The following is a 21248-nucleotide window of genomic DNA, read 5'->3' on the forward strand; positions in this document are numbered from 1 at the left end:
TGCAAATAATGTATTCTGTTAAGACTTACAGACCTGGAGTTGTTAGCCTTTTATTAAGAGTACATTATCACATTGCTTAGAGTCCCTCACTGTTTGAATCAAACTGGGACCGTGAAAGAATCCCCCATCTTTTGGAAAAGATGGGGAAAAGTTCCGATTTTTTAAAAATAAAAACTGTACTGAATCTAAGAAGCCGTGACTTTTATACTTCAGAAATAAATAGATTTAAAGAGTAGACAATTAAGTCTTAAATATAGGGTTTGAAATAGAATAAAGAACAGCTTATACAGAAGAAAAAAGTATCACAAAGGAATAAATGCATATTATTTTTTGTCTAATGATATAAGGTGGTATAGTAAAGTATACTGCATTTTTTATCTTAAAGCCACAGTAATTTTTAACTTTGATAGCAATTATCTTAAGCTCCAAATCCTTCTTAGGAACAAGATACATAGAAATATTTTGTAGGTAAATGGAGAATGTGAGAACTGATTTTCCAGAGATTAAACTTGTATGTGCCATTAGAGACAGGAAATGTACTCAGAATATCCAACTAATACAGGAAACCTAGGGATCCAAAGCATTTAGATCCTTTAATTCTTTATGATGACTTAAAAGTCAAAAGGCAGGAGTGTTCTGTTGAGTGTGGGACCATTAATCATATTGTAGACAGAAGCCTTTTTCAACTGTTCTTAAATTAGAATGACAGACTGCCTCGTTTTCTGGTTATAGTTACAGTGCTATTTGTTTACTTGCTTTACTGTTGTTGTTATGTTCAGTTGTTTATTTTTCAATTTATATTATCTCCAGAGTACTCTCTTATAGATTTAGAATCAGTCTAGACTCCAATATAGCTAAAAGGCAAAGCCAAAGGAACAGTGTTATTACTATTTCATAAATCACTGAAGCATCATCACCGAAGTCAGTACCTCTTACTGACTCTGAGTGCCTATTTTTTCTTTATACGTTATAACACTTTGAAGCCTGAGTGCAATGAATTATTCCTGATCCTAGGATCGAACCCATGTCTCTTATGTTTCCTGTATTGACAGATAGGTTCTTTACCACTAGCACCACCTGGGAAGCCCCGCTCAAAAATACACCCAAAATACCAAAATGCTTATATGGCCAATTAATGATAAGAAAGGCAAGAATACACATTAAGAAAAACACAGTCTTTCAATAAATGGTTTTAGGAAAACTGAACAGCTACATACATAAGAATTAAACTGGACCATTTTCTCACAAAACACACAAAAATAAAGATAAAATGGATCAAAGACTTAAATATAAGACCTGAAACCATTGCATTCTCAGAACCCATTGCATGCTAAAGATTTTGCATCCAAGTTGATGGTGATTTTGCAGTTTATTTACAAGTACAGCTGATCACCTATCCTGGACCTGAAAGACTCAAACTACATCTCCCAGAATCCTTTTTCACTTCTCTTCCTGCTAATGGGAAGGTCCTGCTAATGGGAAGCACGGACAGGAGAAAAGAAGCTGCAAGGCAGAGAGAAGCTTCCAATTTCTGATACCGATATAACAGCAACAGTTAGAGGTTGTTTAGCAGCAGTGGCGCTGGGTTATACAGACTCCTGGGCCCCCAGCACTGGTAACATTTCCTGTTGCTCCACCAATTCCGCTAGTGCATCAGCAGGAACAGCAGCAGGAGCTCCAGTCTAGAGGTTCCAGTTGTTTCTAGTACACGATATCATCCTTTCCTCCCTTTGGCTCCTCCTTTTCTCCCTTTTATTCCTCTAGCCTTTCCAGAACGTTGTTAGAAAGTTCCTATACAAAGTTTCCTCATTTTTAAATACTTAGCTTCCCTTCTATTTCCTTTACTGTGCCCCCACTGACACTGTGTCCAAAATGCCTGTTTTTTTTCCCCCTCATTTGACGACCACAATTTATCTGCAGCCTCCCCCGCCCCCCGCCAAAACACACATCTAATTATGTACCTTAAGCCCTCAACATCCGTTTTGCTATTGCTACATTCATATCATGAATTCTGGGCAATTCATTACCACTCAGGCTTCAAGGTGATATAACATATAAAGAAAAAATAGACAATAGAGTCAATAAGAGGTACTGACTTCAGTGATGATGCTTCAGTGATTTATGAAACAGTAATAATACTGTTCCTTTGGCTTTGCCTTTTAGCTATATTGGAGTCTAGACTGATTCTAAATTTAGAAGAGAATACTCTGGAGATATATAAATTAAAATTGCAAAATAAACAACATAACAACAACAATAAAGCAAGTAAACAAATAGCACTGTAACTATAACCACAAAACTAGGCAGTCTGTCATTCTAATTTAATAGCTGAAAAAGTCTTCTATCTGCAATATGATTAATGGTCCCAGACTCAACAGAACACTCCTGTCTTTTGGCTTTTAAATCATCATAAAGAATTAAGGGACCTAAATGCCTAAGACCCCTAGGTTTCTTGGATTAGTTGGATATTCTGAGTACATTTCCTGTCTCTAATGACACATATAAGTTTGATCGCTGGAAAATCAGTTCTCATGCTCTCCATTTACCTACAAAAAATTTCTATTTATCTTGTTCCTAAGAAGGTTTTGGGGATGAATAAGATTACTACTAAAGTTAAAAATTACTATGGCTTTAAGATTAAAAATGAAGTGTACTTTAGTATATACCACATAAAGCATAAGGCAAAAAATAATATACATTTATTCTGATATTTTTCCTTCTGTATAAGCTGTTATTCATTCTATTTCAAACCTCATTTTTAAGACTTGCTTGTCTATTCTTTAAACCTATTTAGTTCTGAAGTATAAAAGTCACAGCTCTTCTCAGATTCAGTACAGTTTTCATTCAGAAAAAAAAAAAAAAAATCAGAACTTTCCTGTCCAAAAGATGAGGGATTCTTTCACAGTCCCAGTTTGATTCAAACAAAGTGAGGGGCTCTAAACAATGTGGTAATGCATTCTTAATAAAAGGCTAACAACTCCAGGTTTGTAAGTCATAACAGAATCCATTTGCAATGTTTTTGTATTGCATGATGCTATTTCCCCTGTGAAATACTATAACGTAGCAGTTTGCATTTAAAATTTATGCTTTCAAAGGTATTCATCATGTTTATGCCCCTCTTCTTGATGGATTCAATTACATTTGCACATTTACAGTATTGAACACTTGCTGTCTAGAGCCACATGAACACAAATGCATTGAAACCCTAACTGTGCCCACCTTCCCCTCTGTGTGACCTTGGGCAGGAACTTGAACTTCTCAGTGCCTGTAACCTTGTCAACACATTGGAGATAAGAGTAGCTTGATATTTTTAGTTTCTGAGATGCTTTAATTTTTCTAGCTTCTGTGTTAATTACTAATATTTGAAAAATGAATCTTTCATAAATATAGAGGAACAGGGAAGTCAAAAAAGCCTCTAGTACAGTAGAAAGGGCATCAGGCTGAACAGAGGAGTGTGGTTCTAATTTGACCACTAGGACACTGAGCTAAGCCCTGCTCTTTAGGTCTTCTAGATGAGAGTTGGATAAAATCATCACAAAGGATCCTTCCACATGTCAAATTCTTTGACTATGACTAATTTTAAATATAAAGACATATTTGCCTCTTCACCATTAACTGTAACTAGGCTTAATTCTATTCTGACACAGATATCATTTCTGCCTCTTCTCTGATTTTTCAAGCTTGAGTTCCACAGAATCAATTTTTGACCAGATTCCCTAGTGATTAATGTGTGATTTTCTCATCTCAATATTTTATCCTCATTGTTCATCTAATAAACTGAAACAGAATATAAATATTTACAGCAAGCAATACCTGTGGTCAAATTACCCATCGCTCTAATGGATTTACTATAAGCATATGCATTTGTTTCCAGGAAAACATTCATTTCAAATCTTCAGAGCAGAGTATTTTTAAGGTGTGTTGTGTAATATTCGGAATGAGATGGGAATACCAGACCACGTTACCTGCCTCCTGAGAAACCTGTATGCAGGACAAGAAGCAACAGTTCTAACTGAACGTGGAACAGTGGACTGGTTCAAAATTGAGAAAGGAGTACGTCAAGACTGTATACAGAGCCCCATAGACCTGTAGAGTTTATACTGCAATGGATTTTAACTTGCTTTTTGGCAGGCCCCAAATAGGCTTTGTAAATGTGACTGGGATAAACGGCTATGGCTACTCTGAAAGCATGGCAGTGTCAGCTGGTGCGTCAGGTGAAATGGACTAGGACCATTTGCTTGCTGGGCCCTAACTCCTGGACATGTGCGTTCCCTTGACAGTGGTAGGGCTAGCCTCATTCCCTTAATATGATGTTACCTGTTTCATGAATCCTTATGTCTATGTCATTCTTTTCACATTTAACCCATTAGACTCTGGCACTGTTCTGTCTAATGGTTCAGCTTTCACATTATTCATGCAACAACTAGTTACAGGGTATATTTGTTGTCAGCCATAAATTCAGATTAGCAAAAAAATGTGATCATCCTTATTTTTCTTTTCTATCTTATAAATCCATTTATACCTGAGAAGAAAAGGGTTTCCTTAGAACTTTCCAGCTAAACTCAGTGACTGAAGAGATTTTTCAGTCAATTTAGGTTTAAACTCAATTGAAAAGTGTAATTTGCCCTCTGACCTCCTTTATCTCTAAACTCTGGGGCTTTTACCAAACTGAAGCATTGATAGGAGAACTGTCTGCTTCTTAGTCTCTGCATACAGTGCTACTGAGATGTTAAATAATTCTGTCATGGGCTTTGCTTGATGACACGTCCAGCCCAGTGCTGTCCAATAGAAATATAACATCAGCCACAGTTGTCACTTTTAATTTTCTAGGAGATATATTAGAAAAGGTAGTAAGTCTTTGAAATCTGGTGTATATTATACACATGCAGCACACCTCAGTGCAAACTAGCCACACTCCAAAGCTGCTAGTGACTAAAATACTGGACAGTACAGTTCTAGAGTGAAGCTACTCATCCAAGTGGCATCTGCTGGCACATTAATTCACAGTGTTTGCTGAGCCTGCCATTCAAGGACAGGGGAGAATGGGCCAGTCCCACTGATTGAAGGGTTTGGGAAATCCTATCACAGACCAAGCAACATGCGGTACTCACATTTTTAAATAAGAAGACAGCATACCAGGGTCAGGATTCAGATTTTAAGGTAATTACTGTAGGACATTGTCTGTGGTTTTCAGGACTCTAACTATCAAGGCTATACTTCTAAGAAAAAATTAAAATCAATAGGAGATGCTAGGTAACTTCCTCTGCCAGTTCCTGTGGTAACTCTGAGGCTACTACCAGGCCTTCTCTGTCTTCGTTCTGCCTATAGCCTGGCAAAGAGCAAATGCATCATCTCCTCCAGAACTAGAATCAGAGGTACTACACCCATCTCCTCTACTCTTAGGCCCCTACATTTAAAGGTTGATATTTGGCCTCCAGTCCCCTCTAGGAAACTCATGTATAGTACAAAAAGGACACCTACTTTCACTCAGGTTCTTTTCCTTCCCCTTCCAAGCTCAGATTTTCAGGTAGGGGGATGGAGAGAAGCAGAGAGGTGGAATATGTGGTCAACTTTACTGGATCAAATCTTCTTCTAATCTTTCCTTCTTTACAATTGGAACAATGCTTTTATGCTTAAAAACCCAAGTCATTTAAAGTTTCTCTTCTGCATTCCTCTATGGTTCTTCCCATGTGGTATTTCTAGTATCAGATCTCCCAAAGTCAAAAGTGTATGGTATGTATGTGTGGAGGGAATTCTAGGGACAGAAGATATACCCATGACTACTTCACATGCAATCCTGTCACACGTGTGCCATGGCAGCTTCTCTTTCCAGGCTCTGTTTCATCATCCCCAAGACGAGTCCCTCACCAAGACTCTGAGTGCCTCCGCTACCACATGGCTTCCTGAGGTCTCCCAGTATGCTGCAGGAGTGCATTTCTGGGTCCTCTGCCCCCGGTCCTCTGTTGCAATCAGCTAGCCATCTATGGACCAGTATTCTTACTCTACAGGCTTAATTCTTCCAGTGAGAATGATGCACGGGGCTTGACACTTCTAGGCCTCTAGTATGTTTACACTGTCTCCCTCACTCAGTAGGATACTCCTTAGGGTCGGTGGTTGTCAAGTACTGAGACTCAAATGAGGCTTAACAGTTGGACTGAAGCAACTCACTGAAGAAAAAGAGAGGGACGCTGAAGAGAATGGATATTTTGAAGGGCATAGAAGATCAAGCAGATTCTGAGATGTTTTGAGACACAAGGAATTTACTGGGAATTAAGGCCTGTGAGAGAAAGGAAGAGGATGCAAGACTAGGCAGAGGAAAAAGCGAATTGTCATGCAGACCCTTCAAGCTTCAGTCAAAATATGTGGGGAGCTAGGAGCAAATGTTGCTCATCAGTTATCCCATTACCAGGCCAAAATGGTCAGAAGGTTCTATCCCTACCTCACTGCACACGGGCTGACCTAGGAAGGACATGGCCTTAGAGGAAGGAGCTCTGCACAGCTGAGACTGACCCTGAAGGAGATAAATGGCAGCTGGAGAAAGATACACACTCCTTGCAGCTGGGTAGCAGGTCCTTTCTTAAAGGGGCATCTCGGAGGGGCATCTCCTTGCTTATGAGAGTTCAAGCCACAACTCTACCAATTTTGGGCAACTCTACCTTATATAGGCAAGGTGCCATGATAAAGGATTGAGGTCTTGAGGGTCAGATAAATATTATAGAAAGACTCTCCTTAGAGTTTGGGATCCCAGCTACCAGGATTGATATTTCTGAGAAGGGAAACTAACAAAACTACGGGAAAGTAGTAGGGTGCTTGGCTGTGGAACTGGGCTTTGGGGTGTAGCTCTAGTTCTAGATAAAAACTAGAGAACAAGGGAAACTAGAACTTAAGAGTAGACACCAGTGCAAGGCTCAGTCAAGTACAGCAAACCAACAGTACAGGCAGGAGAGCGAGGCAGTGAGTAGAGATGAAGACCCAGTGCTGGAAACGACTGCAGAGAAGAATTAGTGGAGCACAGAGGTCTGGGGAGACCCACTGTTACTAGAAGCAACAGTACTAAGGTAGGGCAAGTAATTCTTCCTATTACAACAAAAAGCATCAAATTGGGTAAGTATTGGTACTTCAATATTAAAAGATATAAAGCTATTACAAAAACAAGTTTCATCAACTAGTTAGCCAAGACTTCTATTTTTTCCAACAATATCTCAATAAATAGATGAGCTATCCCTCAATAAGTACTTAGTTGTGATTCATAAATATTTTCACATTTTGTGAATATTTAAATGGCACAAAGAATAGGCGCAGGCCGTATTGCTTTAACTTAATATGATTCTAAGGACTCTGACTTAATTTGCAAAATATCAAAATTGGCTCTGCTTTAAGAAATAAAACCAGGCATCCAATCACATCACTTCAAGGCAAACAAATGGGAAAAAAAAAATGGAAACAATGGCAGATCTTATTTTCTTGGGCTCCAAAATCACTGTGGATGGTGACTGTAGCCATGAAATTAAAAGATGTTTGCTCATTGGAAGAAAAGCTATGACAAACCTAGATAATATATTAAAAAGCAGAGACATCACTGTGCTGACAAAGGTCTGGATAGTCAAAGTTACGGTTTTCCAGTAGTCATATATGGATGTTGACAGTTAGACCTTAAAAGAAGTCTGAGTGCTGAAGAATTGATGCTTTTGAATTGTGATGCTGGAGAAGACTCTTGAGAGTCCCTTGGACAGCAAGGAGATTGAACCAGTCAATCCTAAAGGAAATCAGCCCTGACTATTCATTGGAAGGACTGATGCTGAAGCTCCAATACTTTGGCCACCTGATGTGAAGAGCCAACTCATTGGAAAGGACTCTGATGCTGGGAAAGATTGGGGGCAGGATGAGAAGGGGGAGACAGAGGATGAGATGGTTGGAGGGCATCACCAACTCAATGGACATGGTTTGAGCAAACTCCAGGAGATAGTGAAGGACAGGGAAGTCTGGCATGCTGTAGTCAATGGGGTCACAAAGAGTCAGACACAACTTAATGAGTGAACAGCAATGCTTTGTCCATCTGGCTTGGCCAGTATTATGGGGGTAAAACAACATTCTGACAATTTGACTAAAATGCTTATTTCCATCCTCACATTGCTGGGGAAGACAACACTTTATTTTCAATCTTAGAGAAAATTAAACTGATATGAAACATTGAAAGCTAAAGCAATTTTTTTAAAGCTAAATAAGTTGATGCTTGAAAAAAAAAGATTAAGAACAAGATTATTTCTATCGGTAGCATGCATTTTATGACTACGTGAGGGGGGAGATAGGATTTTTCTCTGTCTAGAGTACTGAAGAGATCATAGATCTCATTGGATAACCAAATAGATCCTGCTTTTTCACAGAAAATAATCATTTAACATTCCAGGTTGTCCACCAAGCTACTTTTCATTCATTTCTTATGGAAAAGATGTTACAGTTGGCTCTTCAAAAATATGAAATACCTTTTCTTTGCATCAAATGAAATCTCAAGCACAATAGTGTTATTATAAAAAGCTACTAAAGCAAAAACCAGGAGTAAACATCACCAGATGGTTAGAAAATAAAGACACTAAGATTTTAGGGATTATGTGACAAGAAATCTTGATTTTATGGATGGATAATGGACTCTTACGGCAATGACTACAGGAATAACTCGTTTTATTATGCTTCACTTTATTATGCTTTGCAGATACTGCATTTTTATAAATTAATGGTTTGTGGCAACCCTGCACTGAACAAATCTAACAGCACCATTTTTCCCCAACACTATTTGCTCACTTCATGTCTCCATGTCACATTTTAGTAATTCTTCTACTATTTCAAACTTTTCCAATATTATTATATTTGTCATAGTAATCTGTGATCAGTGACATCTTTGATATTACCATTGTAATTTGGGAAGGACTATGAACCTTGCCCATAAAAGACAAACAAACATCGATAAATGTTGTATGTGTTCTGACTTCTCCACTGACCAGCTGTTCCCCCATCTCACTCCCTCTCCTTAGGCTTCCCTAGTCCTTGAGACCCAAGAATATAGAAATTAGGCCAGTTAATAACCCTACAACATGCTCTATGTGTTCAAGTGAAAGAAAGAATTGTACATCTCTCAGTTTAAATCAAAAGCTAAAAACGTTTAAGCTTTACTGGGTAAGGCATGTCAAAAGCTGAAATAGGCCAAAAGCTAGGAATGTTGCACCAAACCACTGGACAAGCTGTGAAAGCGAAGGAAAAGTTCTTGAAGAAAATTAAAAGTGCTAGTCCAGTGAACGCACAAATGATAAGAAAGTGAAAGAGCCTTATTGCTGACTTGGAGGAAGCTATTTTTTAGTGGTCTGGATAGAAGATCAAGCTAGCCACAACATGCCCTTAAGTCAACGCCTAATTCAGAGCTCAGCCTTAACTCTCTTCAATTCTGTGAAGGCTGAGAGAGGTGAGGAAGCTTCAGAAGAAAAGTTGGAAGCTAGCAAATGTTGGTTCATGAGGTTGAAGGGAAAAAGAGGTCTCCAAAACAAAAGTGCAGGGTAAAGCAGCAAGAGCTGATGTAGAAGGTGCAGAAAGTTATCCAGAAGGTCTAGCTAAGATAATGAATGAAAGTGGCTAGATTAAACAACAGATATTCAGTTTTGATGCAACAGTCTTATATTGGAAGAATATGCCATCCACAACTTTCATAGCCAGAGAGAAACCAATGCCTGGCTTCAGAGCTTCAAGGAATAGGCGAATTCTTTTGTTAGGGATTGCTGCAGCTGGTGACTTGAAGCTGAAATCAATGCTTATCTGCTGCTGCTGCTGCTGCTGCTAAGTCGCTTCAGTCGTGTCCGACTCTGTGTGACCCCATAGACGGCAGCCCACCAGGCTCCCCCGTCCCTGGGATTCTCAAGGCAAGAACATTGGAGTGGGTTGCCATTTCCTTCTCCAATGCATGAAAGTGAAAAGTGAAAAGTGAAAGTGAAGTCGCTCAGTCGTGTCCAACTCTTAGTGACTCCATGGACTGTAGCCCACCAGGCTCCTCCATCCATGGGATTTTCCAGGCAAGAGTGCTGGAGTGGGGTGCCATTACCTTCTCCGAATGCTTATCTACCAATCCAAAAACCCTAAGACCTTAAGAATTACATTAAATCTACCCTGCCTATGCTCTATAAATGGAACAACAAGCCCAAATGACAGCATATCTGTTGAAAACATGGCGTATTGAATATCTTAAGCCCACTGTTGAGAACTATTGCTCAGAAAAAGATCCCTTTCAAAATACAGCTCATTGACAATGCAGCTGGTCACCCAAGAGCTCGCTCTGAGAGAGATGAGGACACAAGATAATGTTGTTTTCATGACTTAATACAACACCCATTCTGCATCCCCAGATAAAGGAATAATTTTGCCTTTCATGTCTTATTTAAGAAACACATTTTTTAAGGTTATAGCTGCCATAGATAATTTTCCCTCTGATGGATCTGGGCAAAGTGAACTGAAAACTGATTCACCATTCTATATGCCATTAAGAACACTTGTTATTTATAGGAAAATGACAAAATAACAACATTAATAGGAGTTTAGATGTTGATTCCAATCTTAATGTGTTACTCAGTAGAGAAAAGTAACTGCAGATGTACAAATAGTAAGAGAAACAGAAGTGGAGTCTGAAGATATGACTTAATTGCTGCAATTTCATGATAAAATTTTAACAGATGAGAAGCTGCTTCTTACAAAGTACTTGAGCAAAGAAAGTACTTTCTTGAGATGGAACCCAATCCTGGTAAAGATGCTATGAAGGTAGCTGAAATGACAACAGAAGATTTAGAATATTATATAAAGTCAGTTGATAGAGCAGCAACAGGATTTGAGAGGACTGACTCCAATTTTGAAAGACGTTCTACTGTGGATAAAATGCTACCACACACCATCATATGTTCAGAAAAGGAAAAGTCAATTGGTGTGGTGTGAAAGACTTCACTGTTGTCAGTCACCTCAGCCTTCAGTAACTACCACTTTGATCAGTCAGCTGCCATCAACATCGAGGCAAGATCCTTCACTGGTCAAAAAGACTACAACTCACTGAAATCTCAGATAATAGTTAGCATTTTTTAACAACAAAGTATTTTTTAAATTAAGGGGCTTTTCCCAGGTGGCACAGTGGTAAAGAATCTGCCTGCCAATACAGGAGACGCAAGAGACGCCAGTTCGATCCCTGGTTCAGGAAGATCCCCTGGAGAAGTAAATGACCACCCACCCCAGGATACTTGCCTGGGAGATCCCATGGACAGAGGAGCCTGGCGGGCTACAGTCCATGAGGTCATAAGGAGTTGGACACGACTGAGCACACACACACACACATTATTTTTTAAGACATAACACTATTGAACACTCAATAGACTACAGTATGGTATAAATATAACTTTTAAACACACTAGAAAGCAAAAAAAAATTCACGTGACTTGCTTTATTGTGACATATGCTCTGTTGCAGTGGCCTAGAATGAAACACACTATCTCTGAAGTATGCCTATATTCATTCAAGGTAATTACTTATTGATTTATAGATTTATTATGAAGTAAATTACTTAGTACTTATTAGTAAGATGTCTTTCGAGGTGATGAGATCAGATATAAACTTTATTTGCTCTTTCTAGTCTGATTTTGTAAATATATGTATGTGTATGTGTTGTGTGTATTTGTGTTCAATTACAGTTTTTTTGGAATTCTTCAAGCTGGAAATTTTTTGTAATCGATGCTTTCTCATGTTTATAATACAACGACAAGTAACACTCTTGGCAATATCAGGAAGACTGGTAAGAGACCAAAGTACTGTCTGAATAATTAAAATTGCCATAAAAAAGAATGAGGTAATGCCATTTGTAGTAACATGGATGGACATGGAGATTATTATATGAAGTGAAGTAAGTCAGAGAAAGACAAATATGTGATATCACTCATATGTGAAATATACTTTTTTAAAATGATACAAATGAACTTATTTAAAAAGAGAAAAACATCTTACAGATATTTAAAACAAACTTAAGGTTACCAAAGGGGAAATGTGGTGGGGAGAGCTGAGTCAGAAACTTGGGATGAATACACACAGTGTATATATAAGATAGATAATCAGCAAGGACCTACCGCATAGCACAGGCAACTCTACTCAATATTCTGTAGTAATCTATATGAGAAAAGAATATAAAAAAGAATATATATATATTTATGTATGTATGTATAACTCAATCGCTTTGCTCTATACCGGAAACTACACATTATAAATCAAGTACCTGTCTATAATATTTTAAATAATAATGATAATTAAAATTAACTCATGAACAGTAGACTTGTAGTGTTTTGAGTGTGTTCTTGTATAAAATGTTTAATTCCTTAAATCAGTTATACATAAATTAAATGTATATCTAAAATATGTGTTAAAATATCCCATCTCCTAATTCTCATATATGTACTTTTGTTAGAAAGCAGGATTGATAAGTTTCAGTTCACTTAATATTCCTAGCACATAAGAGAAATTTAGAAAAAATTTCCCACTTTATGTTAGACTTCCAGAAATCTAAGGGGACTGACTGCAGCCATGAAATTAAAAGATGCTTACTCCTTGGAAGAAAAGTTATGACCAACCTAGGTAGCATATTTAAAAGCAGAGACATTACTTTGCCAATAAAGGTCCGTCTAGTCAAGGCTATGGTTTTTCCTGTGGTCATGTATGGATGTGAGAGCTGGACTGTGAAGAAAGCTGAATGCCAAAGAATTTATGCTTTTGAACTGTGGTGTTGGAGAAGACTCTTGAGAGTCCCTTGGACTGCAAGGAGATCCAACCAGTCCATTCTGAAGGAGATCAGCCCTGGGATTTCTTTGGAGGGAATGATGCTAAAGCTGAAACTCCAGTACTTTGGCCACCTCATGCGAAGAGTTGACTCATTGGAAAAGACTCTGATGCTGGGAGGGATTGGGGGCAGGAGGAGAAGGGGACGACAGAGGATGAGATGGCTGGATGGCATCACCGACTGAACGGACGTGAGTCTGGGTGAACTCCGGGAGATGGTGATGGACAGGGAGGCCTGGCGTGCTGTGAGTCATGGGGTCGCAAAGAGTCGGACATGACTGAGCGACTGAACTGAATTGACTGAACTGAAGGGGACTGATAAAAATATACATATTTATACAACCGAGACTGAAATCCACACATTCAGATTTCAAAAACACATACCTTGATACAGGAAAAAAGGTCACTTGACATAAGCTGTAAACACAGATCTTGAGGAAAAAGGAAATTTTATATCAGTTCTTTTACTGTGTTAGAAGAAAAACAGATCTGAGGTGGTGAGTTCCTGGGTAAAGATGAAACATACAACTTCAGACAAAAAAGAACAGGATTAATATTTATTAGATGCAAAAAGAGCCAGGCAATGTGCTGGTTATTTTTGTCCCCTTGAATACAATTAATGGACTGAATTCAGTTCGAAATTCAAAAGTGTAGTGCTGTGGTCATCCTAGTATTTTACAAAATAATCAATCAATAGTTCCATTCAACACTTAACTTTTAATAATAAATTCTCATTTTAATCATGAAATCTTATTTCCAGACTTTATTTCTACAGGTTACTGTAAAATAATCAAAATAAACTCTTCTCTTTCCCAAATCTTACCCTCATAACCTAGCATCAGATTAAGACTTAAGGGACCTTAGAAGTTAGTTTTCTCAACAAACTATCTTCATAGAATAACAACTTTACCTTTTGCTTATCCTTATTATAATATGATAGAAAATAAAAACTTGGTCACTGGATGTCCCTGTAAACACAACAAAAAACTCATTAAAAGTACCAATTCTTCTCTATCACTTGTCAATGACCTATGGAAGGCTGAACAGAATGTGCATTTGACTCAGGAAATAGAGACTATTTTAACACGATGTAATAAAGCTAAGTTTAATCATTTCATGACTAAAGCCCTTGAGTCACTAATACAGACTGTTGGACTATAAGCAAATACTGAATTCCCCTTAAATGAGCTGACAAAATGAGAAAAGTATTAGTTTGTTATACTGATGATCTATCTATCACTAAAGACTTCCCTTTTCAGTGAGTCATTTTTATAAATGATCAATCTGATAAAGGGCTTCCCTTGTGGCTCAGCTGGTAAAGAATCCACCTGCAATGCCAGAGACTTGGGTTCAGTCCCTGTTGGGAAGATTCCCTGGAGAAGGGAAAGGCTACCCACTCCAGTATTCTGGCCCGGAGAATTCCATGGACTGTATAGTCCATGGGGTCACAAAGAGTTGGACACAACTGAGTGACTTTCACTTCACTTCACTTTAATCTGATAAAAACAAATATATATTATTTTTTGCCAATTTTCCCATATGCTATAAATGTATTCTGAAAAATATAGGATAATAGTACACAGGTACATATAAAATGGATTTCCAACAAATGAGATAACAAAGAGATCCAGAAATGAGATAAAAGGATCACAATAATGGTAAAGGTGGATTGGTCCTCAATTTCAGCATTCTCAAAATGTTAAATGAGAGAGAATAATTAAGACTTCTTATAACAGCATTTTCTATCACTGTGACTTTTCTTCATACTTCTGTGGTTTTTATTTAATATCCATTGGTCTGGACTAAAGAACATAAATTAACAAGCCAAGTGAATAAAACAATTATTATATGTGTGAGATTTATAGAGTTTTAATGAGTGAAAGTTTCTCAGTAGTGTCCGACTCCTTGCAACCTCATGGACTACACAGTCCGTGGAATTTTCCAGGCCATAATACTGGAGTGGGTAGCCTTTCCCTTCTCCAGGGGATCTTCCCAACCAGGGATCGAGCCCAGGTCTCCCACATTGCAGGCGGATTCTTTACCAGCTAAGTCACAAGTAGCTACTTAGAAAATTTCAATACTAAAGCCCCAAGATCAATACTGAACCTTATCAAGCATCTTGTAGATGTAGTCTTCACCCAAAATAACAAAATGGAGTTCCATGTCATGGAGGGAAATTACTGCTAGTCACAAATTTGACTGGGAGAAGAGAACTGGGATGACTCATTACAACTTATCAGCTCCCAGAGGAAAAGAACACTCAAATGCTTTTTAAAAATAGCTTATAGAAGAGAGATTACATTGTGGACTTTGGATGAGGTATTTTTCAAGGCAGAAGCAGGAAGTGTGATAGTTAACTACTAACTGTTCCCCCTTCCCCACATCTGTTAAGGTTTAATTCAAATAAAGGGAGAGGAAGAAAGATTGTTAAGGATTATGCTAACTCAAAACATGTAGGTTCCAGAACACACTGCCTGTCGGTCAAAATATGGTTCTTGCCAGGTCACCATCTACTTGTTTATTCAATAAACTTTTATTGGGTGTCCTGTCGTGCCAATTACTGTGCCAAGCAATGGAAACACAAAGATGAATAAAACATTCTTATCCTTAAGGAACCTTTATTCAAGTCAAGTTCAGTTCAGTTCAGTTCAGTCACATAGCTGTGTTCAACTCTTTGTGATCCCAGGGGCTGCAGCACACCAGGACTCCCTGTCCATCACCAACTCCCAGAGTCCACCCAAACCCATGTCCATTGTGTCGGTGAGGCCATCCAGCCATCTCATCCTCTGTCTTCCCCTTCTCCTCCCGCCTTCAATCTTTTTCAGCATCAGGGTCTTTTCCAAGGAGTCAGTTCTTCACATCAGGTGGCCAAAGTATTGAAGTTTCAGATGCAACATCAGCCCTTCCAATGAATATTCCGGACTGATTTCCTTTAGGATGGACTGGTTAGATCTCCTTGCAGTCCAAGGGACTCTTAAGAGTCTTCTTCAAGACCACAGTTCAAAAGTATCGATTCTCCAGCATTCAGCTTTCTTTAGAGTCCAATTCTCACATCCATACATGACTACTGGAAAAACCATAGCTTGGACGGACCTTTGTTGGCAAAGTAACGTTTCTGCTTTTCAATATGCTATCTAGGTTGGTCATAACTTTTCTTCCAAGGAGCAAGTGTCTTTTAATTTCATGGCTACAGTCACCATCTGCAGGGATTTTGGAGTCCAAAAAAATAAAATCAGCCACTGTTTCCACTGTTTCCCCATCTATTTCCCATGAAGTGATGGGACCAGATGCCATGATCTTAGTTTTCTGAATGTTAAGTTTTAAGCCAACTTTTTAACTCTCCTCTTTCACTTTCATCAAGAGACTTTACTTCTTTGCTTTCTGCCATAAGGGTGGTATCATCTGTATATCTGAGGTTATTGATATTTCTCCTGGCAATCTTGATTCCAGCTTGTGCTTCATCCACCCCAGCATTTCTCATGATGTACTCTGCATATAAGTTAAATAAGCAGGGTGACAGTATACAGCCTTGACGTACTCCTTTTCCTATTTGGAACCAGTCTGTTGTTCCATGTCCAGTTCTAACTATTGCTTCCTGATCTGCATACAGATTTCTCAAGAAGCAAGTCAGGTGTTCTGGTATTCCCATCTCTTGAAGAATTTTCCAGAGTTTGTTGTGGTCCAAATAGTCAAAGGCTTTGGTACAGTCAACAAAGCAGATGTTTTTCTGGAACCCTCTTGCTTTTTTGATGATCCAACAGATGTTGGCAATTTGATCTCTGGTTCCTCTGCCTTTTCTAAAACCAGCTTGAACATCTGGAAGTTCACAGTTCACTACTGTGGAAGCCTGGCTTGGAGAATTTTGAGCACTACTTTACTAGCGTGTGAGATGAGTGCAATTGTGTGGTAGTTTGAGCATTCTTTGGCATTGCCTTTCTTTGGGATTGGAATGAAAACTGACCTTTTCCAGTCCTGTGGCCACTGCTGAGTTTTCCATATTTGCTGGCATATTGAGTGCAGCACTTTCACAGCATCATCTTTTAGGAAATAGCTCAACCAGAATTCCATCAGCTCCACTAGCTTTGTTCATAGTGATGCTTCCTAAGGCCCACTTGACTTTGCATTCCAGGATGTCTGTCTCTAGGTGAGTCAATTCAAGTCAAGGCACCAGATTAAAAAAGAGAATGATAACACAGTGAAGTGAGTGCCATGATTCACTCAAACTGAGGGCTAAGTGAGAGGTCAAGGACGCCTTCATTGAAGAGTAACCCAGAAAAATGCTCCACATGGATGAAGATGATGCTCAAAGTATGTAAAGAAAGCCTAGCACTGGGGAGACTCAGCTTAGGTCATGATGACTGGATTGTGGAGTTTATCATGAGCTATATTGTGAGAGCCCTTACTATAAGCCATGCTAGTTTAGAGGAAGGCTTTGAAGAGCAAGTGAAAGGTGTCTACCAGGAAATGTCATTCTATAGTAGTGGTGTCTGTGTGTGTTTGTGTGCTCAGTCATGTCACTTTTTGCAACCCCGTGGACTGTAGCCCACCAGGCTCCTCTATCCGTGGAATTTTCCAGACAAGAATACTGGAGTGGGTTGCCATGCCCTTCTCTTGGATCTTTCTGACCCAGTGATTGAACCTGTGTCTCTTGTGCCTCCTGCATTGACAGGCAGATTCTTTACCACTGTGCCACTTGGGAAGCCCATAGTAGAGTGGAGCCAGCTATAAAGGAAAACATCTTAGGAGATATACCAAAAGTCTAGTCATGATAGGGGACAAAAGTTTTAGGTGTGAAGAATATTAACGATGTTGAGTTAAAATCCTTCTGCACATGGGTATCCTGTATTTCTATCCTGGTTTCCAAAAGTGAAGCAGCTCTTACAATTTATGACCTCTTAAAGACTTCCTAAAAAGACTTTTTCCTGCTTGCTTGGTAGTGTTCCCAGAGCATGAGTAAGCCCTGAATTCAAGTGATACTTCTCTCTTAAACCTTAATTAGGCACAATTAATCTAAACACACAAATTATGTTTAATAACAGATTTATCTTCAGCAATGTGTAACCCAAGTAAATATTTTATTAGTTACATTGTTCACATCAGGTTGTAGGGAATTATAAGTACTTTCCTCAGAACTCCTTAGCATTCAAAATATTAATCAGCTTTGACAATATAGGATTTTTCCCTCTCATTGTTTTAATTGGAGTATAATTGATTTATAACATTTTGTTAGCTTCTGCTATGCAACAAAGTAAATCAAATAGATGTATACATATACCCCCTCCCTCATGGACCTCATTCACCCTGCATCCTACCCCTCTAGGTCACCACAGAGCACTGAGCTGAGCTCCCTGTACTATACAGCAGCTTCTTACAAGCTACTATTTTATACGTATTAGTGTGTATCAGTTCAGTTCAATTCAGTCACTCAGTCGTGTCCGACTCTTTGCAACCCCATGAATTGCAGCACACCAGGCCTCCCTGTCCATCACCAACTCCCGGAATTCACTCAGACTCACATCTATCGAGTCAGTGATGCCATCCAGCCATTTCATCCTCTGTCCTCCCCTTCTCCTCTTGCCCCCAATCCCTCCTAGCATCAGAGTCTTTTCCAATGAGTCAACTCTTCGCGTGAGGTGGCCAAAGGACTGGAGTTTCACCTGTAGCATCATTCCTTCCAAAGAAATCCCAGGGCTGATCTCTTTCAGAATGGACTGGTTGGATCTCCTTGCAGTCCAAGGGACTCTCAAGAGTCTTCTCCAACACCACAGTTCAAAGGCATCAGTCCACCAGTGCTCAGCTTTCTTTATAGTCCAACTCTCACATCCATATATGACCACTGGAAAAACCATAGCCTTGACTAGACGGACCTTTGTTGGCCAAGTAATGTCTCTGGTTTTAAATATGCTATCTAAGTTGGTCATAACTTTTCTTCCAAGAAGTAAGCGTCTTTTAATTAGTGTGTATATGCCAATCCTGATCTGCCAGTTTGTCCCACCCTCCTCTGTCCCCCCGAATGTATCACACATCCATTTTCTACATTTGTGTCTCTATTCCTGCACCTGTATCATTTTTCTAGATTACACATACATGTTTTAACATATGATATTTGTTTTTCTCTTTCTGACTTACTTCACCCTACGACAGACTCATCCATATCACCACAAAGGACCCAATTTTGTTCCTTTTTATAGCTGAGTAATGTTCCATTGTGTATGTGTACCATATCCTCTCTATCCATTCCTCTGCTGATAGACATTTAAATTATTTCCATGTCCTGGCTCTTGTAAATAGTGCTGCAATGAACATCAGAGCACATATGACTTTTCTAATTATGGTTTTCTCTGAGTATATGCGCAGTACTGGGATTGCTGGGGAACATGGACATGGTAGTTCTATTTTTACTTTTGTAAGGAACCTCCATAATGTTCTCCATAGTGGCTGTACCAATTCACATTCCCACCAACAGTGCAAGAGGGATCCCTTTTCTCCACATCCTCTCCAGTATTTATTGTTTGTAGATTTTGTGATGATGGCCATTCCGACTAGCATGAGGTGATATCTCATTGTAGTTTTTATTTTCATTTCTCTAATAATTCATGGTTTTCATGTGTCTCTTGGCCATCTGTATAGCTTCTTTGGAGAAATGTCTATTTAGGCATCTATTTTTTGATTCGGTTGTTTGTTGTTTTGATATTGAGCTGCATGAGCTGTTTGTATTAATTCTGAAAGTAATCCCTTGTCAGTCGCTTTATTAGCAATTATTTTCTCCCCTTCTGAGGGCTGTCTTTTTGTTTTGTTTATGGTTTCATTTGCTAGACAGAAGCTTTTAAATTTAATTGGGTCCCATTTGTTTATTTTTGCTTTTATTTTCATTACTCTAGAACATGGCTTAAAAAAGATCTTGCTGTGATTTATGTCAAAGAGTATTTTTCCTATGTTTGCATTTAAGAGTTTTATAGTGTCTTCTCTTACATTTAGATCTTTAATCCATTTTGAATTTATTTTTCTGTATAGTGTTAGGTAGTATTCTGCTTTGTCCTTTCACACATAGCTGTCCATTTTTATCATCACAACTGATCGAAGAGACTGTCTTTTCTCCATTGTATATTCTTGCTTCCTTTGCCATATACTCCTTTACCTCATCATAGGTGTGTGGGTTTATCTCTGGGTTTTGTACCCTGTTCCACTGATCTATATTTCTGTTTTTGTGCCAGTATCATATTGTCTTGATTTCTGTAGCTGTGTAGTATAGTCTGAGGTTGGGAAGCCTGATCCTTCTAGCTCCATTCTTCTTTCTCAGGATTGATTTGGCTGTTGTGTTTCCATACAAACTGTAAATATTTTGTATTATAATACTGTGAAAAATGCCATTAGTAGTTTTATAGGGATTGCACTGAATCTGTAGATTACTTTGGAGAGCACAATCATTTTCAAAATATTGATTATTCCAATCAAAGAACATGTTCTATCTCTCCATCTGTTTGTGTCATCTTTGATTTCTTTTATCAGTACTTCATAGTTTTCTGAGCACAGACTTTTGCCTCCTTATGGAGGTCTACTCTAGGTTCCTTCTCACTTTTTTTTTTAATTTTATTTTTAAACTTTACATTATTGTATTGGTTTTGCCAAATATTGAAATGAATCCACCACAGGTATACATGTGTTCCCCATCCTGAACCCTCCTCTCTCCTCCCTCCCCATACCATCCCTCTGGGTCGTCCCAGTGCACCAGTCCCAAGCATCCAGTATCATGCATCGAAGCTGGACTGGCGACTTGTTTCATATATGATATTATACATGTTTCAATGCCATTCTTCCAAATCATCCCACCCTCTCCCTCTCTCACAGAGTCCAAAAGACTGTTCTATACATCAGTGTCTCTTTTGCTGTCTCATATACAGGGTTATTATTACCATCTTTCAGGAGCCTATTATACAGAGTGAAGTAAGCCAGAAAGAAAAACACCAATACAGTATACTGACGCATATATATGGAATTTAGAAAGATGGTAACAATAACCCTCTCATTTTTTAATAGTCACTTCTATATTCTAGATAAACAAACTTATCTTTAAATGTCTGTTTTATAATTATGTCTTATCTTAATTTCTCCTTTTTGGTAGAACCTTAATCTGACATTATCTCATCCTGACTCTCTCTCGGCTTTGTTCACCCATCTCTTGCCTGTTATTGGCACCCAAACTTTGCATCTGTCTACTTCTCTCCAAGTCATCTCCTCAATCACCATTCATCTATACATACTCTAAATTGTGATATGTACGTATCAAACCAGTCAATCCTAAAGGAAATAAAGCCTGAATATTCACTGGAAGGACTATTGCTGAAGCTGAAGCTCCAATATTTTGGCCACCTGATGTGAAGAGCCAAGTCATTGGAAAAGACCCTGAT

Source organism: Bos grunniens, chromosome 20 (genome assembly GCF_055505025.1).
Source record: "Bos grunniens cultivar Pamir isolate PY7600 chromosome 20, Bosgru_T2T1.0, whole genome shotgun sequence".
NCBI lineage: Eukaryota > Metazoa > Chordata > Mammalia > Artiodactyla > Bovidae > Bos > Bos grunniens.